An 8745-nucleotide genomic window follows, 5' to 3' on the forward strand; every position below is an offset into this window, starting at 1 on the left:
GCAACAGGCCTCAGTCATATGACATTATGTCCTCTATCTAATACAAGAGGAGCTTGTATTAGAGCCTCTTTGTTTTTTGAGAGTCAAAATGAAAGCCTTCCCTTCTCCAAAAGGTAGGTGCTCAGGGAAGGATATTGAGTTCATGAAGGGGTGAACATAAAACCAATCCTAAGAAAACATTTGGTAGGGGCACCTGTGTGGCTCAGTTGGTTGAATGGCCAACTCTTGATTTTAGCTCAGGTCATAATCTCAGGGTTCTGGGATCAACCTCCGTGTGGGGCTCTATGCTCTGCGTAGAGTCCCTGGCCCTTTTTCTCTGCTCAGCTCATCCACCCACCTCTCTTTCTCTCTCTCTAAAAGTCAATGAATCAATTAGTTTAAAAAAAAAAAAAAAAAAGCACTCTGTGGACCAGCAGGGGCCTTGGAAGTGGCTGCAGGTAGTAGCCTGATAATGGGAACAGTAAAGGACTAGTAATCTCAAGTACAAATTTAATTACCTTGGGCCAAATCTTAACATTTTATTAATTTGACCATTCAAAATTTTTATGTTATCAGATAAGTTTATTTAGTGATAATACCCAGTCAAACACTCTCCACATACTAAGTTAAAAATGACGACAAAGGAGATCTTCTAGGGGCATCTGGCTGGCTTGGTTGGTAGAGCATGCGACTCTTGATCTCAGAGATGTGAGTTCAAGCTCCATGTTGGATAGAGAGAATACTTAAAAATAAAAACCTTTATTTATTTATATTTTTTTAAATTTTTATTTATTTATGATAGTCACACAGAGAGAGAGAGAGAGATATGAGAGAGGCAGAAACATAGGCAGAGGGAGAAGCAGGCTCCATGCACCGGGAGCCCAACGTGAGATTCGATCCCGGGTCTCCAGGATCGCGCCCTGGGCCAAAGGCAGGCGCTAAACCGCTGCGCCACCCAGGGATCCCTATTTATTTATATTTTTAAAAAGATTTTATTTATTTATTCATGAGACACACACAGAGAGAGAGAAAGTCAGAGACACAGGCAGAGGAGAAGCAGGCACCATGCAGGGAGCCCGGTGTGGGACTCGATCCCGGGTCTCCAGGACCACACCCTGGGCCGAAGGCGGTGTTAAACCGCTGAGCCACCCAGGCTGCCCCCAAATAAGAACCTCTAAAGGAGATCTTTTTAAAAAGGGAACTCAAACAAGCTACAAAGATTATATGGAAAAGTTTATGGTTTCCCTTTTGTTGACCAATCTTCAGGGTAGTTTTATGACTCTCACAAAGCAAAGCTTGTTTTAGAACCATTTATATTTCAATTACTAATCAAGAAAATAATTGCTAAAAGTGCCAAGACTCAAGGCTTAGATGTATCCATTGAACTGATTTCTTTGCTGGAGCTAAGCTTAAAAGGTTGCTGAGAGACTGCCAATTCGATGTATTCTCTTTTAAAACCCTTCTAACTATCTCAGCTTTTCACTTTTCATATAGAAATACATGATCTTCCTTACTGATTTTGTATGGAAAAATTGCATTCTGGTCAAATTTACTAGTATTTTTAAGTTTTAAGCAAAGACAATGCTTCTGTAGTGTTGAAAGCTTGGCTTGACTTGCTTTTATACTTGAGTATTATTTAGTATCAATGTTAAACAGAAAACTGATTTAAAGAATAATGCTTGGTCAGAGTAGGAGCCACAATACAATAGGACAATTTGTTTTGGGGAGTCTTAGAAGGAATCTTATTGATACAATATATTTGGACCCAAACAATAGAAGAACGAAGTAAAATCTGTATCTTTGTAAGATTACATTTTCTTTGGTTAACTATTGAAAAGTTCTGCCTACCATGACTATTTAGAAGAATAAAACTAAAGTATTACAACTGCTAGGGAAAATATATTATTTGAGAAGTTATAAGAGACTAAAGGCTGAGGTTCTCTGGTCTCCTGGGATATCATTATTGGCTCAGTGCCAACATAGTATCATTGCTTCTCAATGGATTTTCGTCAAAGGGTGGGTTGTATTTGATAAAACATTTACCCTGGCGAAGAGCTGTGAAAGGTTAGAATGTTTGATTATATATGCATTAATTAATCTTTAACTTTATCCCTTTCTGCATTCAAGTTTCTTTCCAATTAAAAAGGAAAGATTTAGGGTAGCCCCAGTGGCTTAGCGGTTTAGGGCCGCCATCGGACCGGGGGTGTGATCCTGGAGACCCGGGATCGAGTCCCACGTCGGGCTCCCTGCATGGAGCCTGCTTCTCCTTCCGCCTGTGTCTCTGCCTCTCTCTCTCTCCGTGCCTCTCATGAATAAATAAATAAAATCTTAAAAAAAAAGATTTACATTTATATGCAATGTAGTGTAGTGGTATAAACATTTTATGCAGACCAACAGATACATATTTTTTTCTGGCATAAATAAAGGACCATTTTATTTTTTTTTAAGATTTTATTTATTTATTCATGAGAGACACAGAGAGAGGCAGAGACACAGGCAGAGGGAGAAGCAGGTTCCATGCAGGGAGCCTGATGTAGGACTCGATCCCGGACCTTGGGATCACGCCCTGAGCTAAAGGCAGACCCTCAACCAGTAAGCCACCCAGGCATCCCAGGACCATTTTAATAATTGTTTCATTTTAAATTTTGAATACTTTTAATATTGATATTTTTAGATAGATATGATCATATTAGTGTTTTATCCCAAACAGTACATTTTTTCCATTAATTCTAATATGTGGCAAAGGGAGAGGATAGAGTAGGTAGTCAAGAAAAGCTAACAGTAATTTAGGGGCAGAGTCTACAGTGACAAACTGTAAAAAAAAAAAAAGGCACATTTTGAATCTCAGAGAATAATGATCTATTGGTTGTATGTTATAATTTCTATTAGAGAAATGATCCTTTTGAATTCTCTGAAGCCAAAATAAAAGAAATATTGGGAAGTGAATCGGATGCTGAGTAAAACTTCTTATGTTCAGTGATGTATCTTAAAAGTTGAAGTAGTCATTTCTCTGACTTTTATAATGTGTCTTAACTTCAGCACACCAAACACTAAACACAGTATAATAGATTGTACAGAAATGCCAAGACAGGTAATAATTTACATGTTCTGTTTTGTATATTAAAAAATCAATATTATATATTATAAACCCTGTGGAATGCTGACACAGAAAAATCCATGCTCAGATCAGTTCTTTTTTTTTTTCAGATCAGTTCTTGTACAGATAAATGATCTCTGATGTACACCAGACAATAATTAGCCAACATATTTTCAGATCGATATTTCTATAGTAGAACTACAGAAATAGATGAGTTGTGACTACTCCTATTTCAAAACTATAGTTATAGGCGAGATGAGCTTTGGGAAAAGAGTTCAGTGACATTTGTTTTTCTTTTTGCAGTGAATGCTTTCTCAATTTTCTTCTTTTATTTGGGATTTATTTATATATTTTTAGAGAAAGCAAGAGTGGGGGCATGGGCAAGGGAGAGACAGTCCTAAGCAAACTCCAGGCTGAGCCCAGAGCTTGGCTGTGGGCTCGATCTTAGGACCCTGAAGTCATGCAACCTGAGCTAAAACCAAGAGTCAGCCGCTTAACTGACTGTACCACCCAGGTACCCCTTTCTCAATTTTCTTATAAAATACATATATTACTTCAGACTTTCATTTATCAAGCATGATCTCCTTCACAGCTTATGTGTTCTCGATGTCATTTAAACTTTGCTAATAGCAACAAATAGTTGAATACTAAAAGGAGCAAAGATGAATATTGTACAATTTCTGAAGTCTTTTCATGATGCCTAATCATCATAATGACTTGGGTGGGCAGAGCTGAGAGCAGGTGTGAACATCGTTGTTTTACAGATAAGAAAATTATTTCCAAGAAGATAAATGATTTACGTTGTCCCAGGCTCCACCAGGGTGGCTGGAGCTCTCTGAGGTCTTATTCATGGCCACAACAAGCCTTCACTTAAGGAGCCAGAGCATGGCAGCCATCCTAATAGAAAGGCACTATTGTTCAGGTTAAGGAGGGGCCTACTTAGGAATAAGGAGGTATCATCTCAGAGAGGCAAAGGCAGCCTGTCCTCCAGGATTTTCCTAAGCAATTCCCCAAGCTGGATACCTTAGTTCTGCAGCTTCCCATTCTGAAAATGATGCCCTCCTCAGGGGAAGCATGTGTCAGTTACACTGGGTTTCTGGAAAGGGTTCAAAGGAATTTTTCCGTATTGAGTTTGGATTCCTTTCTAGGTAAAGGTGAAAATTAGTGACACATTATTATGATCAAGAGTAAAAAGGATATACAAATAGCTTACCACTGTAAACCCAAACTTTAATGAGGAAAAAGGGGAGGCAATATCTCTGGTTTTATTTCAGCAACTTTTTTTTTCTTGTTCCATAATAAAGCCAGATTACTCCCTCCTGAATAGTTTTGTTTTTTTTTTTGTTTTTGTTTTTTTGTTTTTTAAAGAAACAGAATACAGGGATGCCTGGGTGGCTCAGCGATTGAGCCTCTGCCTTTGGCTCAGGGTGTGATCCCTGGCTGGTGGGATCGAGTCCCGCATCAGGCTCCCTGTGAGGAGCCTGCCTCTCCCTCTGCCTATGTCTTTGCCTCTCTCTGTGTCTCTCATGAGTAAATAAATAAAATCTTAAAAAAATAAACAAAGTACAAAATACAACACTTAGAGTAGAAGCTCTCTCTCATTCCATTCCCATCCCTCTATCCCCAGAGGTCAACTAATATTCTGAAGTTGATGTGTATTTTTTCCTTCTATATATTTCATACTTTTTATGATATATCGTGTGTGGTTTACCATAGTGTTTTATGTCCTTTTTGAAAGTTATATAAACAGCAGCATAGTATAGTTGACGTTGAATCTTGCTTTTTTATTCTGACATTTATATTTCTGAGATTCAGCCTTGCTGATATGTTTAAGTCTAGTTTATCCTTTTTATGAATATACTACAATTAATTTTTCCATTCCTATATTGATTGACATTTGCAGTGTTTCCATTCTTTTTATTCTTAAAAACAAGTGTAAAGATTTTCTTATGCCCACATGCAAGAGCTCCTCTAGGGCTTATTCTTATGGGTACTATTTCATGTTCACAAGGTATAAACATCATCAACTTTTAAGGTACTGACAAATTACTCTCTCTTCCAAGAGCAGGTTATAACAGCTTTCATTTTTTCCTATCCTCTCAAATAGTTGGATATTGGCATTCTTTTTTCTAGTCAAATAGAGGTAAATGGCATTCCATCGTTATTATAATTTGCAGTTCTCTAATTACTAATTGGATTGACCATATTCCCACATTTTTAATGGACATTCGAGTTTCCTCCTTTGTGAAATTCCTGATCTCATCCTTTGCCCATCTTTTTAAAATTAATCTTTTTTCTTATCCTTGCAAGTGTTTTTGTAGATATTGGAGGGCAGTCCTTTTGTCCAGTATAGGAATAAAAATAGATTCCAAAGATTTCAGTGCAATGTGGATTATTTGAGAGAAAATGATAAACGATAGTAAAGAAACTCAAGACCACAACATGTGTGAGTATTCCCATATTTGTTCCTCGTAGCCCCACAGCAAAACTTTAATAATCCTCCCAGGGATACTGCTGGGAGGACCACCTTGGAAAGCCCTCTTAGAAGTTTTATCGATATACATGCAAATTTACAGAAATTATATTACTTTTGTTATGATCACTTATGTAATAACTCAGCTTTGAGCAAGTGTGCTAGATGGTTACTTTATACGATATTTCTAGTGAGCTGTACCATAGCATGTTTGTGTCTTTAAAAGATCCGCTGGAGCTAGACTATCCTCTCACTAGTAAGCAGCACTAGAGCTTACTACTTCTTCTTATCACAGTCTGCTTCCAATTTGTGGTTTGATTTAACTTTGCTGATGGCTTCCTTGTTGGTTCAGAAATGTAAAACTTTAAGAAAATCATATTTATCATTGTTATATTTCATATTTTGTCTTCTTCCATCTTATGAAACCTTTCTATTCTTATGTCATAATGACATTTCCTGTATTTTCTTCTCAAAATTTTAAACACTTAGTTTTCATATTAAGATCTTTAATCTGAAATATATTTTATATATAGTATGAAGGAAGAAATATACCTTTATTTTTTCTTCTATGGATTGTCAATTTTTTTTCAGTACCATTTATTGATTAGTTTAACCATCCATTTGCAATGGCAGTTCTCTTGCTATCTCAAATTCTCACATAAGTTTATGCATATTTCTCTATTTTCTGTTCTCTTTCCTTGACCTCTTTGGCCCTCCCTGCACCGATATCATGCTATTTTTGTTACTATAGTTATATAAGTCTTGATATCTGGTAAGTTACAACTGGTAGCTTTATAAGTATTAAATCATTTTAAATTTTGTATGCAGGCTTACCTAATCTGCAAATAGCACCAATTGTACTTCTTTACTACAACTATTTCTTTTTTCTTGTCTTATTTCATTGGTAAGTACGGTGCTGATTATAGAACAGTTGATCTGTGCCTTGTTTTCATTTTAGAGCGAATGTTTCTGTTATTTTAACATTAATGTTAGCTGTAATTTTAAGTTAACATTTGTTATATTAAAGAAGCTTTTTTCTGTTTCTAGATTGCTAATAGTTTTAATAATGAATGATTGCCTTTAACCAAATGCTTCTCCTGCATCTGTTGAGATTAATATATCCTTGTCCTTAATTTCATAAATTGCTGGATTTCATAAATTATTTAAAAAATTTCTAAATGTTAAGCTATCCTGACATTTCTGCAATAAGACCTATTATATACTATATATTTTTTAAAAACAGGTGATGTTGAATTCGTCAGGCTTTCATTTGGGACTATTGGACTATATGTTTGTAAGTATTCAAAAATCACCTTATTAGAAAGGCTTTCACTGACTATCCTTATAAAAGAACAGATTTCCCCCACCCATTACTCTATTTCCTTACTCCCCATTCTTCTCTCTATAGAATTGGTCATCATCTGCCATATTGTGTATTTATTTGTTTATTATCTGTCTCCCCAAAGAGAATATAAATTCAGAGGGAGCGGACCTTCATTTTGTTCATTGCTCTTCCATATACACTGTGAGCAGAATATCTGTTTAATGAATTAATGCACTTGAGATAATTATTGTGTATAAATGAATAAATTGATGTATAAATGGGTGCTATTAGCCCTTTTTTTTTTTTTTTCTTTTTCTGTCATCTTCTGATTTTGATATTAAGGTTATTCTGGTTCACAAATGAGCCAGCTAGCCATCAAACATTTCATTTAAGTATAATTACTCTTAGGACTTGATAATGTCTAGTGCTGTCTGATAGGTAGAACATGATGAATGACTTGATTTCTTTAATGTTATGGTTATCTTTAGGTTTCTAAAAAATTCTTCCCAACTATTTTTGGTAGTTAATATTTTTCAATAAAATGTTGCTGTCTACATTTTCAGGTTAATTGGTATATCAGTTTATTATTGCTGCTGCAACCAACTCCTACAAACTCAGTGACTTAAAACAACCCAAATTCATTGTTTTATAGTTCTGGAGGTCAGAAGTCTAAACTGAACCGGCAGGGAATTTTTCAGCTTCCAGAGATTGCTGCATTACTTGGCTCACTGACTCACTGTGATGGACAGGAAGCCTGCCCCTGAACCTGCCCTCAAGTCCTACCTCCAACTGGACCCCCTAGAAGGCACCCTGTCAGAGCAGTGGAGGGTTTCCTGGAGACCTCTCAGGGAGTTAGGGGGAGCATTGCCCCCTAGCATGGCGGCCTTGCTTCTTCCTCAGACTGGAGACCGGTGTCCAGAAGGTACTCGAGAGGAGCCCCAGGACAGCTGCCACCCAGACTCCAGAGCCAGTAAATGCTGCCTCTGCTCTGCAAAAATAAAGATATCTCTGCCACCTGAAAAAAAAAAAACAAAACAAAAAGAAAACAAACAAACAACGCCCCCCCCCCAAAAAAAACCCTCACTCTGACCCTGTAACCTCCCTCTTGTAAGGACCGTTGTGATCTCAGTGGACCCACCTGAATAATAATTCATGATACTCTTCCCATCTCAAGATCTTTAACCGAATTGCATCTGCAAAGTCCCTTTTGCCAAGTCAGATAACATCTTCACGTGTATTAGGAATTAGGATGTGGACCTCTTTTTGGAGGTCCCCTTCTGCCTGTCATAATTGGCATCATGGTTTTCATTGCATTTTCTCCTGTTTTTCTAGATGTTGCCCTTTTTCACTTCAAAACGCATTTATTTCTTCCTCTATCACTTTGTCTTTTAATCAATTTGCCTATTTTCTATTCTATCCGCCTGTCTCATTAACTACACCCTGAAGAGCCGTGGCCGAGTGCGAGGTTTCGCGCGAAGGCTGGAAGGGCAGGGCCGGCCGCGCCGGCACTTCTGTTCAAGGTCACTCCCGCCCCCTGTCATTTCCCACTAGTTCATCAAACTGAACTACTTTCGTTGTCGTCGGGGCACTCGGTCCGGGCATTCCGAGCGGCCCCGTGAGCCTGCTCCCGCAGTCGGCGTCAGAGGTAACGGCGCGCCCTGAGCATGTTCACTCCGCGCCCCACTCGCGATGGGGACGTCTGCGCTTCCTCTTCCTCTCGAGGCCCCGCTCTTGGAGACGCCGAGGGAGGGGAGCGGCTCCCCCTCCCACCCCCGGGCCCGCGGCCTGGGCCTGCGCCCCGGGTCCCCGGGACCTGCCGAGCTGGTTCCGACGTCTGGGATCAACGCGGCCCGCCCGGCCCCAGCCCCGGCC

Source organism: Vulpes vulpes, chromosome 7, assembly GCF_048418805.1.
Source record: "Vulpes vulpes isolate BD-2025 chromosome 7, VulVul3, whole genome shotgun sequence".
In the NCBI taxonomy this organism is placed as follows: Eukaryota; Metazoa; Chordata; class Mammalia; order Carnivora; family Canidae; genus Vulpes; species Vulpes vulpes.